The sequence below is a fragment of the Pholis gunnellus genome (genome assembly GCF_910591455.1).
Source record: "Pholis gunnellus genome assembly, chromosome: 1".
Taxonomy (NCBI): Eukaryota; Metazoa; Chordata; class Actinopteri; order Perciformes; family Pholidae; genus Pholis; species Pholis gunnellus.
In genome coordinates this window covers 28,324,591-28,346,670 of record NC_136528.1, presented here as the reverse complement: position 1 = coordinate 28,346,670, position 22,080 = coordinate 28,324,591, and the positions used below count along the sequence as shown (strand labels likewise).

Below are 22,080 nucleotides of genomic sequence, written 5' to 3'. Positions count from 1 at the left end.
GTCAGCTTAAATATGACATATTGGTAACCGTTCCGCCACAGGCCAGTGTACATGAGCTACAGCAGTGGCTGTAAATGTGAACGAGAAAAGGTGTTTAGTTAATGCTCAGTGTGCTTGGTTCGAAAAGACTGTTTCTATTTGAATCTACGCCTATGAACTCAAATCTACAGTAGTTTCCTCCACAAAAACCACAACAAAATGAAATAAAAAAGTATTATTAAGTGTACTGTTGTCTAGAATTAATTGACAGACAGCAAAAACATTGTCAAGCGGAATGTCAACCGCATGTCAAATTTGATTGCATGAAAATATGAATTAATATAATTATTAGGATACCTGCAACTATACTTTCATGCAAAGATGTTTCTGGTTCCAGCTTGTCAAATCTTTGGGATTTGGACTTTATTGGACTGCATGTCCAATAAAACAGGCACTTTGTCACCTTAGGATCTGGAAGATTGTAATGGAAAGTTTCCATAATTTTTGGACAGGTTGGATTAGATTGCAACTAATGATTATCGTCATTACTGATCAAACGGCAGATTGATCAGTAATGACCATTAGTTGCAGGCCCAGTTTATAAATTGATTCATCAATACATCCTTTCATCCATTCTTTCTTCTTTACGCATACACAATTAGATACTAAATCAAAATATCTGTTTGCATGTAAAGCAGGAGTTCTCAAAGTGTTAATGACTGAGCATCAATTCAGGGAGCCAGTATATGATCGAGAGCCGCTCAGGCAAAATGCACAGCAATAGGACTGATGACAACATGTTATTCCTGTGACACTTGTGATGTGCTTTCTAGAAGTTGCCCCTCCTAACAGACGCTTGTTAGGGGGGCCGTGGTTTGATGCAGTAGCCGAGTAGCAAATTAAATCTAGGATTTGAAAGTGAAAGTATTGAAACGGACCACGGATAATTGGAAAATAACACAAGCATTTCATGTCACATTCGGGGGCAGCACAACATCTTTTCCTGAGCGCTGTCATTGGCCCACGGGCTGCACTTTGAGCATTGGCACTCTCTGTGCTGGTTGAATTCATGGTGTCATACAACACATTCCTGTCAACCAACCCCAATGTCCTTTCTTTCATCAAAATTCAAAGACATGATTTACTGTCAGCTAGTGTGATCCCGTTTCCCCGTTCTGTCGCTGCTGTTCCTAAAGAAACACACAGCTCCGACAACCGCATCTTCGGCGGTGGAGGGAGGAAAGAAACGGCAAGTGGATATAAAGTCAACAGCAGCTGATTCATTGAAGCTGTGACAGTCAATCTGTTTACCCACAAAGTTGAGTCTCTTGCTCACCTTGACAACACAGTAAATAGTAATCAAGACCCAGTCATATCAAATTATAGACCCTGAGCCGCAGGGGAGGCGGGGTGCGATGAAGTGAGACATGTGAGCATAAATTTATTTACCACATTTGCTCTTATGCAGGGTTTTCATAGCTGAGCACCCGCTTTATTGGAGGGATGTGCACAGCAGAGCACAGGCCTTCACTGTGGGAACTATATCTACCCAACCACTGGGGACAAGTGGTCCGCTACGGCACTAAATCTCTGCCGATGGCTCTGACTCTCCTCGACACAGCACGGACAGAAAGAGATACGAAGTATAATGGTTCAAGCACCACTACACTTGAAAAACAATCATTACGGAGAAAGTTGGGCTGAGTCAAAGGGAGAAATCTTTAAAAAATGTGAAAAGATACCTCAAAAATGATCCTAGAATTATGCTCTGCAATTTAATACAATATGAATTGGAATGAAAACCCATCTGGTCGGACTCCAGTGCCAGATCGATGAGGCCTCTGGGAACGCCTGGCCTCCCTCCCTCCAAACGGCTGCACTCTAAACTACCCGCCCTCCCACTAGATTCTTTGGGAGATGAAGGTTTTCTGAGGAGTGAAGAGGAAATTGTACTTCTTGACTTCAGAACATCCCCCCAAAAAATTGCATTTATGTTACCTGAGTGATGAAAGGGCCCAACGGCCGCTGAGAGGTTTTTTTTATCTTCTGTGCACAGAATGGAATTGGAACAGGAAGTGCACGTTTTCCCCCGAACCGTCTATCTGAGAATAAAGTTCCTCTCTATTAAGCCAACTTTGATCTATTCAGGAGAACTGGAAAATGAAATGAGCCAACTTTTGGCTATTTTTCCAGTCTTTTCATCTCTCGTACCTTTTCACACCTTTTTTTTTTGCAGTAATATAGTTCATACGGCAGGTAAATTCAGCCATGCACCACGAATGGCCACTGGGTCTAATTCAAACCTTGGCTAAAGACTTCGGATGGTTCTTCGGCTCAAACTTTTCTGTTTCTCAAGTTGCAACAGTCTTACGACATAAGACATGTGAAGATAAATATGTAAAGTTATTACACATTCTAACATTTAGTGAAGTCCATTTGTCTCCTGTCATCAAAACTTCTACCAGTTTATTAATATAAAGCAGGCCGTTTCGATTGAACATTTTGGGAATTATTTGCTTTCTTGCCAATATTCAGATGAGAGGATCGATACCACTCTCTGTGCTGTGCCAGGATTACATTTTTATGTTCCAATCATAAAGGTCATCAACATTTCTACTGTCAGTGCTAACTTAAATGACTTCAAAGCACAACTTTGTTTTTATTGCACCTGAAACAACTGAACAATGAACTGTATATTGCAGGTTTGCTGCAATATACAGACAAAAGCAGGTTTGTTGTAAAAAGTTGGAGAGAGCAGGCTGGACACGACTTTGAATGCAGCATAGTGTCTGCAGCTCTTAGATGCTATGTGCCCTTTCATGTTATTATACATGCGTTGCTATCTTTTGGGTGTCAATAATTGTGAAACACGTTTCATTGTCCAGGACAAAATACAAAATGTTTTCTACATCCGACCCGCCCTCCTATAAGATTTTCTGGAGTGCAGGAATGTTAGTTAGTCGGCCGCTGGTAGAAGCTTCATGTTTATACAGACGTGCTCTCAATTTTGTCATCTGACTCTCAGTAAGAACAGTGAATCCAGCGCATTATTAAGCAACATGTCAAACCTTCTAGACTGTATTGAACACAAACATTAAAGTCAGATATTCTAAATAACTCAATACCATGATTAATATCAGAAACATGAGAATGGCTCCCCAGCTGCATCTCACACACAAGTTGGCAAGAATACAATTGATCGTCAAAGGGACACGCTGCCACTGGCAAAAAAAATAAAAATAAAAAAATCATTCATTTAATATGTTCGGAGTAAGTTTGTTCAGGGATTCCCGGGGAACATCCTAGATCACAGCGGCGGGCCGTCGCTTGAAGGTTAGTTAAATCTCATTGCTCACATCCTTCTGCGCTTTGCCAGCAGATACGTTTCCCCTGCATACATCCTTTTACTTCTCCGCGGCAAATACGTCTCTCCAGATGAAAGTCATCCGTTATTTTCCAAAAGACGTGTCACTCCAGTCGGCATTACTCAACGGTCATCCGCGCAGCGTTCTTCAATCTCTGCTTGCGGCGGTGCAGCAAATGCTTTATGTTCATGCGAGGTGCGGCTCGCAGGTGCATTAGCTAATTCAGCCAAATCAATTGATCAAGGTTGACATTTGCATCATCTGTTTCTCTGAGTTTAAAAGTCAATCTAATTTACTCTACAGGAGCAGAGACAGAGGCGCCTGCCTCTCCTGGGTTTTCAAAATGGACTCGTTCATTAAGGTATTGTCAGAGTGCCGGGCCAGCGGGTCCATCTGTGGACCGGGCCTCAGTGGTGAATGAAAAAAGCATGCAAACCTTTGAACTAGCCACCATTCAGACACAAGCCCACTTTTATCTCCAGGCTTTGTCACCTTGTGAGCATAATAACATGAGTGCTAAATAAATTACCTGCAAATGTGAAAGAAAACCTTTTCATGTCGCCTGAAACATCCATACGCTGAGCTATGTTCTACCATTGTATGGGGAGCACCTCATGGAACCTCATACTCACTGTCACATGGTAGCAGGGGGGAGCCGTTGAAAGTGTTTTCATGTGTGTGTGTGTGTGTGTGCCGTATCATGTGTCACACAAAAGTACCATTAATCCTGTGGCTGAAAATGTCAAAGATTTTATACGATTTATTTCATCCTTTAAATATCTATGAAACGGACGCAGCTTCAGTCTTTTTGGACCATAATATATGGTGAGGACACTTCCTCCTCGTTCTCTGCTGGGGGAGCTATCTTTTCCCAACAGCCTCTGGGTTAATTCATCACAGCGCTCTCATTTCTCTTTGCACAGTATGTTTTATTATAATAATTATTGGTGCAAATATACAACACCAGACTAAAACTCGGCAGGGGTGTTCATCTGTGGGGCCCTTTGATTGTCTGTGTCTCTGCTTCTAAAGTGAGAGTGCTGAAGGTGATTCTCAGGACAGAAATAATAATAATTAAAAAAAGCCAGCGGGTGACTCTGTAGACTTTTCCCTGTGGTGGGGAATAAACTGTGCGAAGTGTGATTGTTTCTGTTCCACCTCCTTGTGGTAATTATTGCACAGATTCCTTTCAAAGGTAGTTAATTAGGACTGGAATTAACTTGAGGACATGTAAAATGAAGAAGAGAACACAGGAAGGATAACTTACTGAGGCAAGGCCACGCTTCGAACGATGGATTTGAAACAAATTAAGTCCATACGTGGGAAGCATAGACAACTAAGGCATTAAGGCAACCATCATGCCTGTGAAGAAGGTAACACAATATCAACCAACTGTCATAAGGCTTAAACCTTCTTTCATGAAACTACCAGAGATGGTATTTTTCCAATCAGTGCAGGTTAATCAATGAAATATAGCTGTAAATGAAAGCAGCCAATGTCTTGTGTAACATCTTAAATACATCCAAAATCACCTGTAGCTATTCATCAATCTAGATTGTTTCGGTGTGAGTTGCAGAGCATTGGAGATATTGTCCGTAGAGATGTCCGCCTTCTCTCCAATACATTGGGACTAGATAGCGCTTGATTTGTTGTGCTTGAAGCTACAAAAAAAAAAACAAGTTCCTGCATTAAACTACTCACAACCTCCGATATCTCCAAAACTAGGCAACTCACACCAAAACAATCTAGATTGATGAATAGCACTGCAGGTAAGAGAAAACGCATGTACTTTTGAGTTTAGGGTGAACTGTCCCTTTAACACTGGCCACCAAAACACAACACTGCCAAACAAACGTTTAACACAAAATGCACAGCTAAGACAACAGAAGGAGACATGTAATAGGCTCTTCTGCTAAATGGCCTCAACCAGTTCACTCTACCTCCCACTCGCAGACGAGCACGGTGAACATGTGACAGCCGTGAACACCGGCGACATCCAAAAAGCAGCCTCCGCGCGGTTGAAGCACCCCTTGGACCGCCTGCTGCGTCCACTCCACTTGACGGTGACCCAACTGTGGCAAATATTGAGAGCCGGGACAGCTGATATTTATGGTGCTCTGCAATGTGGGCTATCGACAATTTATGGCCGCCCCGCACAGCTCAATGTGCTCTCTCTTTATTGTGGTATAAACAACGGCGGACAGTGAGGGGAAGGACGGCCGAGTCGAGACAGAAATAAACATGTGTCTGAAATCTGCTGTAAACCTATCAGTCATTGCATGTGGAGCCACTCGTACGTCCTCTAAAACGAGGCGTCTGCACCGCGCCAAACATTATCTGCAATGACACAGCACTGAGCAAATTACAGTTCGCGTCGCTGTGTATCTGTGGTCTTGATGCTCAGAATGATAATGCAACAAAAACAGGGAGATTGATATTCCGACTCTGTTCTTACTGTGCCCTATCAGCTTTTGTATCTTTGACAACACATTTCTCTGTGAGCTCCCTGAAGACAGACAAAGTCATTTTACACAAGTCTGAAAAGTGATGGAAAATGACATCACCCGACAGACAGATCTGCTCTTGATTTACGACCACGACAAGAGTCAGAATCTTTACCAAAAACTGGGACCCACGCTTTATTACCTGTTATGTGCCCGAGCACAAATTGAAAAACAAAACATACAGTAATATGTGAATATATCCGGAGCCATGCGAGTCTCCGCTATGCTTGGAGTTTCATTCTTCTCTCGCGGAAATGTAATCAGAAAGGGCCAAATGAAAAGCTTGTGGCGGCGTTGTTACGGAAACTACTTTGCATCATAAACTCAGCACTCAAGGCAACAGCGCATGCAAACACACACCCGTACATACACACACACAGTACAAACATATGCACAGCAGCAGCCGCACACTCCACGGTTATATTTCTTGTCGTGGCATTAGAATATGAAACGATTCCCCAGCGTCGAGCATCTGGCGGAGTTTGCATGGAAATCACAAAGGAGTGCTACATTCAGCCACTGCAGCCCACAAAACGGCTTGATGACTGTGCACATCAGTGCTGCGGCTGAAGCCTCCGCATGCTAATGTGTCCCACAATTCCACTGGGATGAAACAAGTGTTTAAGTGTGTGTGTGTGTGTGTGTGTGTGTGTGTGTGTGTGTGTGTGTGTTGGGGGGGGGGGGGCAGACAGGTAAATTATAAGTCAGATGGGCCGATAATATATTTCCTCAATGTAATAGATTTTGGTAAAATGTAGTGAACATTTGGGAGGGGGTTTACTTGACAGACATATATCATCAAATTGATTTCAAAGGCAGCTTGAACCTGAATAATTCCCCTTCCATAAATATGTATCAGCTAGAGACATCTACTACATTGTGCTCGCAAGAGAAAAAAAACATGTTCACAGTCTGCACATGGAACATGAATGCTGTGTAGCTGAGTACATAAAAAGGTGGCTGGAAATCCATAGACCCAAACCAGTTTGTCTGCACATATGTGATTGGACGTGTGGGACAGTTCACCCCGTACTGTATTGTAATGTGGAACCCATACAGCAGTCTAACATGCTCACTATAATGATTCTAACATGCTGATGTGTAGGTGGTGACGTTTAGCTTGTTCTCCGTCTTAGTTTCGCGCTTGCTTATTAGCACTTCATTCAGTTCATTTGCTGGGGCCATTGAATATTCCTACCAAATTCCATGGTAATCCATGTAACGGTTTCACTCAAAACCCAAACTGTCAAACTCATGGTGGCACTCGAAGAAAATTGGATCAAGTCAGTTGGCTTCATACGACAATGAAAGTTGGACTGCATGCTAGCGCTAGATGAAAATGTAGGGTTTCCGCAACTCATTCTGAGGGAAATGTGAATATCTGTAACAAATGTCATGGTTTCACAAAAACTTTAGGATTCATCATCTGTACCAAACTTCATGGCAATCCATTAAGTAGTTGACGAGATAATTGGAGGCAGCACATTAAGGTCATTATTAACCACTTTCTCTGCTCTTGGGTGCATTCAGGCATTCATCCAGACTCAGTCACACACAGAAACACTATCAAATCACTGACGCACCGTGGGTTATCAATCGATCAGCTCTCTTGTTCCCCATCTCTCATGCAGTCACTTTCCTTCATTTTCTCTCCACTGTTGCCTAGATTACTTTATTTCAATTCAATGGCCTTTGTTGTCAGGCTGTTTTCAAAGTGAATCAAAATACTAGCAATCTTACCGATAATGATTAGAAGATAAAATGCTCCAGAATGACAGCAACATCAATTGATCAAAACCTAAATTCCTCTATCGGCATGTTTTACTTGAGCAACTGCTCTTTATACGTCACTTAAAAGCAGTTTTAAAAAGACTCCCATCACTTATTTCATCTCTCTCAATTCTCTCTTTCTGTCTCTGCGTTTTCCGTCTTGCTCTTTTCTTGTTTCTAGCCCCAGGGGCCTTGGTTGCTGCCTCAGTTCTCCCACAACTGCCTCCCTCCATCGGAGGGTTCTCTACTGAACAGAATTGTGAGCCTGGGAGGTGGAGGAGGAGGAGTAGGAGGAGGAGGAGGAGGAGGAGGAGGAGAAGGAGAAGAAGAAGAAGAAGAAGAAGAAGAAATGGTGAAAATAAACTAAATATACTCAAGTACTTTATACTTCTCGTCCACTATATTTCAGAGGGATATATTGCATATTTTACTACACTACATTTATTTGATAAATTTAGCTACAAGTGTGTACAATATTTGTGAATGTGTGACATCACATTGGGATTCTAAAATCTATCACTCAGCAGCAGCCCATAGTTTGAGGATCAGATCTCACACCAGATACTACTAGAGGACTGGAGGCTAGTTTGATCGTAGAGGAAATGGAAGAACCACAAATAAGTGTCGTATCCAAAGAAGATAAACATCTACAGAGTCTGCAGCTTCTTCTGCCTCTGGTTGTGAGTCTACTCCAGGGGGAGTGGGACTCCCACATTAAGACATTGCTAAACCAGACGACTGAGGGATTTTGCCAGGAGGTGATGTGTGCAAGGCTTCACTGAAAGACCTGCAGAAGAAGTTCTGCGGTAGACGTGTGTTGAAGTCTGTGATAATATTCCAGCACCCAGGTCTGGACGCAGTCATTATCCAGTCTCTGCAAGCCCAGATTAATTAAAGAGCTCCAGGTAATGGCTTTTCTACTTTCATTCTTATCGCACTCCCCCCATAAAGCATGACATGCAGCTGCATGAGAAGGAGGTTTGAAGCAATGCAGCAAAGTCCACCATCAGAAGTCTGTAGGGCCGCACAGTGGCTCAGTGGTTAAACACTGTGGCCTCGCAGCACCAAGGTCAGGCTAACACAGAACCTTGCCTCTTGTCGCTGTGTGGAGTTTTTCGCCTGTGCCAGCGTGGGTTTACTCTCGGTACTCTGAGGGCTCTTATCGATTTCCTCCCACACTTCCAATCTGGATGGTAAAATGATGAATTGCTGGGAAATTCATAGATAGACCTCTGAGTGGGCTTGAGCACCTGATGTTTGGCCTCCTGCTTGCATAAAGCCTGCCCTGTCCGGATTTTAATTCCTCCAAATATTACAACTTCTTAAGGGAACACAGATATGTGGCAAAGGTTCTAAATGTGCAGAAAGTTTTGAACCTCAGCAGGAATATTTCTGAAACATAAATTAGTTATTAAAGTCCAGGGGTCTATACATTAAGTAAAAATGAGTTAATGTATAATTTACGTGAATAGATTATACATTTAAAGAGGTAACTAACAAAAAACGAAATATGAAGGAAGAGTAAATCATGCCTACATGTGTGTTAACTCAGCAGATATAACATTAAAGAGATAAGTATGCATACTTGAAAGCAAGACAGATTTACTGATAGCCTTAGTGCATTATATTCCATTATAGTCTTATACTTGGAATGGTCAGCCAGCGGCTAAATGTTGTGTTTTTCTTTATTAAAAAAAAGGCAAAAATCAAATTTCTTCAATATGAAATGATGCTCAAATATTGCTGGGTGAGGACCCCCAGATCCCCCTCTGAATATGTCTCCCCCCAATAAAACCTACATCATGTCACGCTAAATACACATCTTACCAAGGCCCATGACACAATTTAACCTTTGCACACCTCCTCTCTCATCACGACCTCCTTACGCTTTCACCTTGCTACATAACGGACACACTACTTCCAGCGATGGCACCAAATGATGGCATTGGAGTGAAACCACCAGGTGTAGAAATATGAGCGTAATACTAAGGGATGCTGAGGTGTTCCCGAAATGTGTTCATATGACTTGGCTGCTGTACTACAGGCCACCCATCATCCAAGAACTTATGGAGTCTGGTGTGCTGTAAGGTGATCTACAGCAGGGCGAGGTGACGTCCACGTTGTTTTTGCCGCTGCGATGCTGCGATCCTGCGACAGGATGTATTTATACCCTCAAACTTCTACAAGCAACAAATATAATGCACCACAGGCAGGTAATGAATGTGTAGAGGGATGGATAGATCTATCACAGGACTGATAACGATATGAGCGTCAATTCAATTGAGAATTGTCTTCCGCTCTTGTTTCACTCGGGCCTCCATCCATTACATAACTACTGTACCTACATGACCTATACGGCACCGTGCACTCTGGTTGCTCCGTGCTACAGCGGGCGAGCAGACGGGCTCCTTAATATTTCAGTCAGACTCCAACCAGACTGATGGCTTACAGGGGCAGCCATGCAGGGCGCATAGCCAAGGTTAGCTGAAACATCAACCTCCATTCGTTTGAACCTGAACCATTTCCTGCTCCGCTCAGAAAAAGGATGAGGACTCTTCTTCTTCGGGTAAGAGTTCACATAATGCCTCAAATAGAATACATAGCTGGTACAATTTGGATCAAGCACTATGTGCTGTTCTTAGGATACTCTTTTTAGTGTGTATCATTTTCTAAGTTGTTAAATGGGTGTTTACAGCACCATGAAGGGTACATGTGTGACAAACTGCAATTGACCCTTAGCTAAACCCCAAAACCCTGATGCTACTCCGTCAAGCTGTCAAGGCTACCATGGAGCCCACACTGTCACTAACTGCCCTCTGAAGAAACTAAAAAGCCGTTTCAGAGAGAAGCCGACTGAAGGGTCAACAATATGACTTCGGTCAGAGCTAGCTGAGGCGACGTTATGAATCACAAGTATATTGCATACACAAGGAATTTTACACGGTAGATTGTGCATAACATTAAACAGTCAACACAGTGCAAAAAGAAAAAACTACAATAAAATATTAAATAAAGTGCACAGACAGATAACAGTACTTTAAACAAGTGTAATGTAAAAGTGCCAAGTGTATTGAAATATGAAGGGATGTGCAGGGGAGTGTATCGGTGGTAAATTGTCCTGGGGGAGGACAGAGTCTGTGGGGGTCCCGGGCTTTATTGATGAACCCAACTGCAGATGGGAAAAAAACTGTTCATGTGGCGAGAGGTCTGGGTCCTGATGGACCGCAGCCTCCTGCCAGATGGAAGGGGCACCAACAGTGTGTTTGAGGAGCGGGACTCAGCAAAGGGTAAATTAAGAGGGTAAAGTATTAATTACATACTTTTGCAATTGGCTCGAAAATAAATTGAATGGAAACTCTACACCTTAATGCATGGCCAGGATTAGAAACCTTACAAACGTGACTTCAAATATTTTTAGTCTGTGCTATTTCTTTAATACATTTTATTTACACAGCACATTTCCCTCAAGGCTCTAGTACAGAAATGAAAGCAGTAAAAAACAAAAATGTGTTGTAAAAACAATGTAATCATTCTGGGGCCGATCAACCGTTTGTTTCTCAAAAATACAAAGCCCTTAAAAATGATTGATTCGACTGTCTTTCTCCACATGAAAGCTTCTTGCAGCCCAAACGTATGCAGGAGATGTCACGCTGAATGTACAAGAGTGTATAGGCATTTCAAACAAAACAAACATCACAACTTCTCCGAGGGCGACTGCTGTGGGCGACGCGTCGCGAAACAAAACGCAGCGTTACCCACAGCGCCTTGTCAATCAGTGTCATGTGCATAGGGATGAATGCTAAATTTAACTTTCCCTGCAGTCCATGGCAATGTAGATGCAGGGGACTGTGGACTTGAGCTCGAAGACAGACTCATTTTGAGAGGAGCTGGTTGTGATGATCAGGGATTCTTCAAAGTAATCGAAACACAACATGAGGAAGACTAGTAGGAGGGGGCGCAAAAAACTAAAATGTAGGTCGCCTAATCCTTCTCACTGTGACTGGGGGGCACCGAGAAAGAAGAGGAGAAGCAAACTAACTAATGCAGCCAATTAAACTTCCCCTGCCCCCCCCCAACCCTCCCCAACCCTCCCTTAGCAAACACTTCAAAGTGCTGCGATCAGCGAATGGCAATAAAGTGAATGAGCTGGCTGTAAATGGGCATGGATACGGAGGATGCTGAGGCAGGGGGACTGTCAAATGAAGCTCATCACACTGAGAAAACAGTGTTCCCATGTTGTTAGAGCCGAAATGGGTGTCAGGCGCCCTCCACACAGAGGCAAACAACCCCACAACGTCTGCAGAATTACGCCGACAAGCACGGCAGAAAATAGCAGTTTATTCAGCGGATGGACATTTCTGTTGATGGCCAACGGGGTCGATGGCTGTGTTTGTGCGAGTGCTATGAGAGGCAAGCTACATTATTAACGCTCTGTGTCAGGGTGTCCCTAGAAGAAAGAGCAATCTCCCAGCAGGAGCTCTGAAATGACACCCTCTCCTGACGACCGGCCTGAAGAATAAATCTAAGAAAATACAGAGCTTGAGTGTTTTTTTTTGTGAAATGGAGGATGGGGCCCAGTGTAAGCCGAGAACAGCCAGCTCCATGGGGGACAGGCAAGAGGAGAGATTTTTATTTTCCAGCTCCAGGTAACGCTATTTCAAAGAGCAGAATTGGGGCACCTCATTACACAAAATACATTTCACACAAAATCCCTTCCTTTACATAAAACCCTCAAGTTTTCTCTCTCTCCTTCCCTTTTTTTTCTTCCTCTGTCCTTTCAGATATATTTCTATCTCTCAGTTTCCCTTCCAAAGCCCAGCTGTTTTGCGTCCTGCTGGGCATTCGCAATGGGCCGATTTCCACACCGATCTGAGCGCCATTTAAATAAACATCAACAGAAGATGTCAGAGGGAGCCTGTGAATAACACCAGAGGCTTATCCACTTCCACAGCTTTCAAGAGGGAAGAGGAGCCATCCAGTTCCTTCATTTCACTCGTTCAGTATGCCGTTTGAATAACCAGCGTCCTGCCATCAATGCTTTGGCTGCCACCACTTAGTGTGAGCCAGCAAGGCCAGACTTTAGCTCCCAGTAGGGCTGGCTCTCCCCTCTCTCCTGGAGGGGTTAATAAAGACATTTCGTTCAACGTGGCGTGTAGTTGCAAAAAATAGACGCGACAGGGCAGTTAGGCTTCAACATGTGCACTTAAATGCAGTACGTCTAAGAATAAACTACTGTATTAAACTGTCTTCCTCCTTGTGTCTGGCAATAATCGATGTTGCAAATTTGAAAAGGCAGCTTCCATTAAAAGTGTCTCTGAAATAGAGCGGGGAAAAAACAATGGGCACAAAATGGATCCTGTGGCTTTCCACTTTAAAAGAATATATATATGTAAATAAAACCCTCTCTCTGACATAACAAATATCAGGGCCCTTCCAATATCATTTAAACACAGCTCAAGTAAACGGCACCAACCCACCTTCGTAGACCTCTACCCCTCCACACACTTCTCTTTCTTCTGTTGTATTTGCATTGCTAAGCTGTTGGCAGTGCTTGTCATCTTGTTTCATAAGTGATAGCAATTACTATTCCAGCGCCCGCGATCGAAGAAGAACTAAAAGGCGTTTTAAGACAGGAGAAAACAGCAAACACTGCTTCCCGTCTTCTGTTTACACTGATAGAGGCTGAGGCCTAGGAGGCAGAGTGGCTGTGACTGACAGAATGGGAATACACCTCCTGTTTTTAATCCCAGAGAAGAGGGGGGGGGGGGGGGGTGAACATAGGGTGCAGATCAGAGGTTTCAATAAAAGGGCAGACTGTACCATTAACCAGTGTGCTCCCTGCTGCTTACACTGGATTAGTCTGCAGATTGCTGGTTCTTTTTCAGGAAACCTGGAAGCATTGAAGCGTTCAACAATTACAGCACTCGTGATGAGACAGCGGGGCCTTGACTTCAAATAACGAGCCTCTTTGAGATGTTCTCTTCTAAAACACAGATATAACCGAATTTAATATGTCCACGTTATCTCTACAGTACACGTTCCCACATGCCAGCAGTCTTTTAGATCTTAATTTATGAAATGAAGGGGGGGGGGGGGGGGGGAGTATCCTGAAACTCAGGAACTTAGACGTTATGCAGGCTAGTACATTAATGAAAGATTGTCAGTTTAAATCCCAAACAGAGGATGGAAAGTTGGGCTAGAGGCAGGGAATATGTGGACAGTGTGAAAAAGGTGAAAGTTAGAGTAAGGGGCTGCTGTGTTCAATGCCTCACAACTGTGAAAAAACAAGCATAGAGTTGAAAAGAGATCAACCAATCAGATGTATCCTTAACGCCACACGAGGCAGATTTCTAAAACGTCAGACAATGTGGCCCACCAGTAGCATTAAACAAAACTGCGATTCATTCGACACAGCTAAATGCTAATGTCATCATGCTAACAGGCTCATAATGACATGCTGATTTTAATGGTCGTAATTCTTGTGTGGTAAACATTACATCTGTTACACCTCTTAACAAGTTAACAAGTAGCACTAAACACAAAGCACAACTGACGGGAAAATCTTGAGTTAAAACAAAAGTATTGGTCAATGTAAAACATTGACCTGATAGAAAAGTTAGGTAATCTGCACAATGTCGGCACAACATTTCACAGCAATTCATCCAATAATTTTCGAGATGTTTCAGTCTGGACCAAAAGGGTGGACCAACAGATCACCACTGCCACCCTCCAGTTCCACCGTGCTGGCACTGTTAGTGCCGTTAGAACCGGCGGCTCAGTTGCCTCCATGCTGAGAGCCGTGTGAATGCAATATCCTTCTAATTTCACATTTAGCACCTTAAATGTATCCAGTTTGTTTAAATTAGTATTACACAGCAGTGGGGTTTGAAAGTGTTTCACCTCAGTTCCTGACCTCCTGCTGGAGACTTAAAACAAGTCTAATGGTCAAAATGTTGAACCTTTAAGCTAAATGATTCTTTCCAGGCTGTTTTACTTGATTAATTAAAAGGAAGGAACCTGCAGACTGCAGATATTAATTAGTCCATGATGAAAAAAAAGCAAATTTTCACACCATAAATCATCTCACTGGGCTGAGAACCAGCTAAAGCAGCAAGGTCTGCTGCGGTTTCTTTATCTTACATTTCAGCTGATAAGCTCCTGTGTGTGCAGGGAAGACTTTCAACCAGTTACCCCATCTGTTTGTGTCGATGTCCAGCATTTCAGTTGCAGTAGCTGGGATGCCCTTTTACGATGCACACGGCCTTTTAATTTCAGTTGACATGACAAATGTTTAGTTGCCAAAAAATCCTAACTTGAGTTGGTTTGTATTACCGATGATGTAGTAGTTGAGCCGTATTCTATTGCTGGAGTTGCAGTGACTCTAAATAAGAGTGTCAGCTAATAGCCTTCGATGCAAATTAAAATGTTGTTGCCCTGCTCACGATACTTGTTCTTGCATTGTGGGAATTATCTGCAACACAGTGACATGCCCGGCCCAACAATGTGCATCGCCTCCCCTCTTCTCCCCGGACAATTCTCCCCGACACTCAGAGGATGACTCCCTGGCCCTCCTCCTCTCACTGTAACGGGGGTCGGATGCCGCTTTTTTTCCACGTTTCTGCCCACAATAGCATCTCCAGTTAGTTGGCACCATTTGCTCTACGGCATCGCCGGAGTTTGTAAATTACTTTTACAATTGTCACTAATTATGAAGCTCGACGAGTGGAATTGGCACGAATGGTCCCTGGTGGAGCAGAAACACAACAGGCGGAGGAAGGATTAAGACTATGGGGGGGGGCAACGAGAGGCGCTGGCTAGCTGAGGAACACAGTAGCACCACATGCACCACATGCTAAGAGAGGATTACATACTGATGGTGCTACTGTAGCACTGCCTCTCCTTGCTGCACGATTGATGAACTATGCACTTTGGCTGCATCCTCAAGAAAGATATATTTAATTCATGTTTGCCCCCCGCCCTCCACCTTTATGCATCATCCTCATTTGTAAGTTGCATGGAATGGTTCGCTTAGAAGCTGGTCGAGAGAGTTTCATGTAACACATCTAAAGCGACTTATGCACAACTACACATTCTGAAATAACTACCACTCTAACCACAGCATGCTAATCCCCTGGACTGTCGTTATCACAAATATGCAGAACACTTGACCTTTCGCAGATCCCCTTCCTGGTTTGTTAAAGTAAGCTTTCGGTTCCTGCATGGCGCATATGCAGTTCACAGTGTTAACGCTGGAATTCACCACTCGAAAACCTGAGAGAAAAGCTGCCTGTTATCAATTTGGTCGGCTAACGTAAAAAATGTCGCTAGCATTTGTTTTATCTGGTCTGAAAGGCCTCCTGTGGCTAGTTATGGTTGCTGAGCTACTGTGATTGGATAATCACTTTCCAGGGGTGTGGTTTAGCAAACAGTTAGTTTAAAGAGGCAAAGTCCCGTCACTTCCTGTTGGCCGAAAAAATATGTATGGTAGTCGATGACGAGAGACAGCATTTTTTACGTTTGAATCTACAGGATGTTTTCCCAGCAGACAAAAAGAGTCGATGGATAAAACACATCCCGTTGAAGAACGCTACATTTGTGCATAAATATAGCTAAGTTACTGAGCAGCTAGCTAGCAAGCCAAGGTAACTGCCGTGTTGGTGACGGGCATTGCGCGAGAGACGAGAGATGTAATTCACTGATACTGAAGACAAATCTAAGACAAACTGCGACTCTCTTGACTTGTAAGATTATCTTTTAAATTCATGGCACAATTCAAACCATTGACTACTTTACATATTGTTTTCCAAAATAAGATCTCACGGGGGACACCTGAAGGGAGGTGACTTCCCCATGTCCTAGTGTTTTGGTAAGATCTCTTAAGGTCTCGTGCTGACCTAGCTGCACCCCCCCCCGTGCTTATCTCCTGCAGATGACAGACAAGCACGGCGCAGGGAGCATTCAGTTCAAAGAAGTCTAATAATTGAGGATGGAGCAGTTATCTGAGAGATTGTTTTGTCTGACGAGCTAGACAGTCCGGTCTTCTGAAAGGCCAGACAATTTGCGCTCCAAATGTCATGTTGTGAGAGGGCAAACATGGCCTGGCGGAGGAAGACCAGGGAGAGACAAAAGCTCAGGTTAAGGCCGTGCCAGGCCTTATCACACAATTATTCTGCCAAAAACCTACCGAGAGTACAAACAATATGTTAGCTGCAATAATTTGTCCTACTGGAGTATGCAAGAGATAAATAGTCATCTCCTGCAAAGCATTAATCATTGATTAAAACATGTTTTGCTCTTCTTGTTTTGCTTCTTCTTTTTTTGCCGCAGTGTGGAGGAAATTGGATTTTGCCCCCTGGCACAGTGGCAGGATCAGATTGTGGGCTGCAGTGCCGTGGATCTTATCTCAGCCGCAGCGTTGGTCCAAAACATATTGCTGCCCCTCTCTCGGTGGAAATAGGCTTCAACTGTGTTCTGCTGTTGACAGAGCAAAGATACTGGACACACACATAAAACACAAGCACACAAACTAGACCCTGTCTCCCTTTCTCTCTTTGTCTGCACACACCTATTGACATTCAAATATGTGCGTGTGTGCGCGTGTGTGTGTGTGTGGGGTTTGGGAGGAGGATGATGTATAAATCCAAGGGATGCCGGCTCTCACATGACCCAGAAAGTGCCGTGGTCTCCATGAAGACGCTCTTAAATCAGAGCTCAGTCCCTGGAGGTGGTGTTAAATCAAGTGTGCCCACACACACACACACACACACACACAATGCGTCTCCAGACCTCTTACATATGTAACAATGTGTGCAAAGGATGAGAATATAAAGGGCAGTTCTGCACATCGTGCATATAATATGATGCACTGAAAAATTGTAGACGCTGTGTGTTTATTTGGACGTCGGTTTTACCTACTTGTGTGTAATTATTTTGCGGTAGCAGTAATTAATATGTTCATGGCTGTTTAACCCCCCATTTCTCAGGACTGGAGAGATTTGTTTGAGGGACCCTGGGTAAAAAGGAATTGAACCCACTACAGTAAAACACTCATCCCAACAGCGACAGAGTCAGCAGAGTAGCCGGGTCACCCATTAGCTAAAACACAGCTGAGCCAGCCTGTCAGAGCTCCCTAAACACCCCCCACACCCCCCTCTCCTCTATTCCACCCCCGCCGTTGCCCCTCTCCTCTCCCTCCCCATGCATAAAGAACATGCTGTGTTCAGCACACTCTGTTGTGCTGCGGCGCTGTTAGCCTGTTTGTTTAGCTCATCATCACCACGCTCCCCTGGGCCACATGGAGTTTATCTCCCTGCCAGTTAGCTGCCATGAAGCCCAAACACAGAAATAAAGCCGCTTTGCCAAGCAGCTGCAACGCAACATTACGGCCACAATACAACATCGCGGCACCGATTGGATTTTCAGTGGGCTCTTGAATGCACAGTGAATAGAATAGAAAGACAGTGTCTTCTGGGAGTGTTTTATAATTTTGCATTTGAGAATAACGGCCGGACAGACGTGACTTTACTGGGGGGGGTTATGGCTCTGACAGAGGGGTCATGGTTTTAGTGGCATACTTGCGCAAGCACTCAAGGGTTTTCTTGTCAGATTTCAGATTTCAAAATTGTGGAGCAGTGCTGGAAAAACTTAGGAGGAATGCAGTGACATCAGATGGACACTCCCCAAGATAGACGGGGATCAGAAGATGCCTTCTGATAGTTTGGATGATTCGCTATATAAACAGTGGGCACTGTAAGTGAACACTAATGTGGTGCACAAAGAAGTATTGTGTACTTATTTTCAAAGTAGACAGGAATCAAAAAGCACATGACTTGGTGAAAATGGCATTGCACCTGAATTTATGCGTCCTGGCATGACGTGCAGTCGCCAAACTAAAAGTCCCGTCAAGGACCCTGAGTGCTTTCCAGCTAAGGCTGTGCTCAGACCGTCAGCAGCCCTGCAGGAAAAAACCGAGCCCTCTCAGTCATTTCAATGACCTACAGTGTTTTTAGCCTTCAAATCCATTAATCTGTTACTGAAACTGATCATATATCATTGTTACACCGGTATCTTAAATATCACGCCACCGCCAAAGCAGCACCCCCCCAGCTCTATTTTAACGCAGCACTGTTTTAGGTCGGAATCCCTGAAGCTATATATGGCTCCCTGCAGGGAAATCGTGTTTTCTAATGCTCCTCGCCACCGACAGGTCACAGGTCGGCGTCAGCAACAGAACACAGTATAAGCCGAGAGCGGCTTGTGTCTGGCTTTTACTGCAAGTGTTGCCGGAGCTTTGCCCTCTTCAGACTTCAGTCTTTTTTTTTCAGACTCGGAAGTCAGTGAAGTCGTGCCAGAAACCCCCGCTCCGCTTCAGAACACGTGAGCAGGGCATCACAAGGTGAACCCCCTGGATCACAGGCAGTCCAGTCAAATGAAAGCAGCACCTTTGAGCGAGCATGACGCACAACCTGCCGGGTGTATTCAGCCATTAAGCCGCATACAAACACATAAAGTGTCAAGGAGAGAGAGAGCGATTGTTGCGGGGACTCCAAGCACAAGAAGCAATGTCGGCAAACGGCCGTTTAGCTGCTGCTTCCCGAGGGTCCCAACTCCTGATGCGCATTTGGACCCCGGACAGTCCTGGACTCATTACCAAGCGTTAAGGTGTCATGTGGGGGCAAAAAAAGAAATAAAAAAGAATGCAATGACCTGTAAAACTGACATAATCTGCTGCCTTTGAGGAGCCAGTAATGACATCTCATCGCGGTGTGACACACTCTCCGTCTTCATTTCACACCCTCTTAGAGCGGCACAGATGGCCTTGGCATTTCCAAGCCTCTAAAGTCTTTCCGTGAGCCGGGGCGGTGCATCGTGTGCATCTCCTGTTGCTGCAGACTGGGAAAAAGGCTCACAGGTTGAAGTAGGAGTCCATCATTAGGGTCCAGAGCGACGTCAACTCGGAGCGGCCAACCTTTTCCTTCCTCACACCTTCGCTCCCCTCGGCCTACTTTGCATTACGGCGCACCGTCGATGCTTCTCCATGGGTTAATACACAGGTTAATGAGGTGGGACGAGGCCACTGTAAAAATGCTACTAAACCAGCCATGCATGGTAATTCGTCTTGCCTCAGAAGTGTCAGCCACACCGCAGCTCCCTGCTCTTTAATTCATTCAAATGAATTTAGTTTTAATTGTTTCATCCTCTGTGCTCACTAACTCCATTAGTGTGGGGAGAGAGACGAGAGAAAGAGAGAGAGAGAGGTGATGGGATGTTAGAGAGACATATGGAAAGAAAGGCAGAGGGAGAGAGAGAGAGAGAGAGACAAATAGATTTGCAGAAAGAGATCGGAGGAGATTCACTTTGTGTGTATGTGCTCCGTGTGCGCGTGCCTCTATGAATAATGAATCCCCTAGTTGTGATTACACAACAATTACTCTCTAGAGCTAAAACTTTAACCATCCTCATGAAAGATGGAGGCTTGCACTCTATAACACGGACGCTGCGGTCTGCCCGGTCCCAGAGGTGCGTTAGCGCAAACTGGGGAGAGGCTGACGGGGAACATGAGCCGTTGGGAATAGACGGAAAAGTGCAGCTGATGGAAGGACAGCTCCGTACTTAGCGGGAGGAAGTCAGGCCTACTCAGGCTAGACGCGCTGTATACGGTTACGGTGCATCTATTGCTGCAGTTTGTAGCCAAGAATATTTTTTGAACGAGATATTTCTTTTTTCTTTGCTGCCCAGATTGTTTCATTTTTTAGAGGCCTGAACAGGTGAACGTAGGAAGTTATTTCACAGGAGAAAGCAGGAATCCTTTCGTACTTTGGTGCCCTCTTTGTGGGGGCACTTTAGGGGTCCTGACCCCCCACGCTGTATAAACTATTTTTTAAATATTAGAGCAGCGAAAATGATTCAATATACTACAATATATGAATTCTGTATCTAGAAAAGAAAAGACGAATCCTTGCAGTGACTGTGTGGCGTTGTAAAACTGTATACTCCACTGTGATGAACAACCCCCCCACCCCCACCCTTTGCATATTTGAATAGGCCAATTCAATGTTTTATTGGTCCTCTTGTGCGTTTTGGCCCACACAGTCTGTAAATAGCTATTCATATTTTAAACCGTGCCTACTGCTGACTGATCAGAACTTTCGTGATGAAGAATCATTAATGAAGCCTTCATTATTATTTAATCATCGACACATTCAATTTAAGATCTGTCAAGACATGCCACAAGGACGGTGAATGCAACTGAAGATAAAATAAAAATCTGTGTAGTTGCTGCCACCGAAGCGCAATCAATTCAACTCTTCATGTGTTTTGTCATCAATTGCTTTGCTGATATTTGTCAAACACTGAAGAGAACTCACCGCTCTCTCTTCTCTATCATCATCACCCAGTGACAAAAAAACCAACAGTCCAATCCAACCGTTTCATGGAACAGTCAGACAAAAGAAAGGGTTGTCGGCCCCCCGTCAGCAAGATGACCAGGGCTACACCTTCATTAAGTGCAATATTCTCATGCTTATGTTTGCTTATATACTTTTGCTGTTATACAATATATGGTGTCATCCCGTCACTGTTTATAATAATAATAATAATAATAATAATAATTGGCTCGTTTGTACTGAAAGCACATTATATTAACAAGCGATTATGGTGAACATCTAATTGAACTGCCTCACAGTTGATAGCAGACTGTGGTACATCAGTAATACGCCTATAGGATAATGTCACTCATATATGTACCTATAGTAGGCTACTTCTACTGTTTTATAGTAGTATATTCCTGTCAGTATTTCTCAAAGTAATATAGATATACACTGCAGTATAGAAGTCTCATTAATACACCAATTGCACAATATTGTCTTTTATACCTTTAGCGTACTATTGTTGTTTTTAATACACGTTTGATACATTTTATCTACAGAATGCTTTGCTACATACTTAACATACGCTTCACATAACAAACTGGTGTCAGTGATGAGAATAATAATCAGAGTAAATGCAATCATTACCTTACAATAAAAGTATGTAGAATACAGCAACATATGTATATAACTTTAAATATAATAACTTATAGAAGAGCTTTCTCGCTGTTTATTGTATGATTATAATAATAATATATTATATTATATCTACACTACAGTATGATGCCGTTACTGCAGTATCCATGAGAACTGTCATTATTGCATTTATTATTGTCATTCTTGCATCTGGATACATTTTACTGTTATATAATACAAAGTAGAATATCAAACACATAGTGCTGTGACTGTTCAATATACTGTAGAGCAGAATCCTGTTCAGAGTAATGACACTTTTAAACCTATGATGCAACACTTACAGTACTATGTTTGGATAGATTGTAGTAAATACACTCACTCTTATGATATAGAATGCTGTCATTACTAAAACACACCTTCATAACCATTGATTCAGCGAAGAAATCAATTGCAGTGCAG

At 43.5% G+C, this 22,080-nt stretch overlaps 1 protein-coding gene across 1 annotated transcript in view; it reads right to left on the bottom strand.

The window, feature by feature from the left end:
• ntrk3b (neurotrophic tyrosine kinase, receptor, type 3b) overlaps positions 1 to 22,080 on the bottom strand; it is a gene marked incomplete at both ends in the record, with an annotated part of 193,860 nt that overhangs the window by 35,304 nt on the left and 136,476 nt on the right. The gene's annotated exons all lie outside the window — the stretch shown is intronic.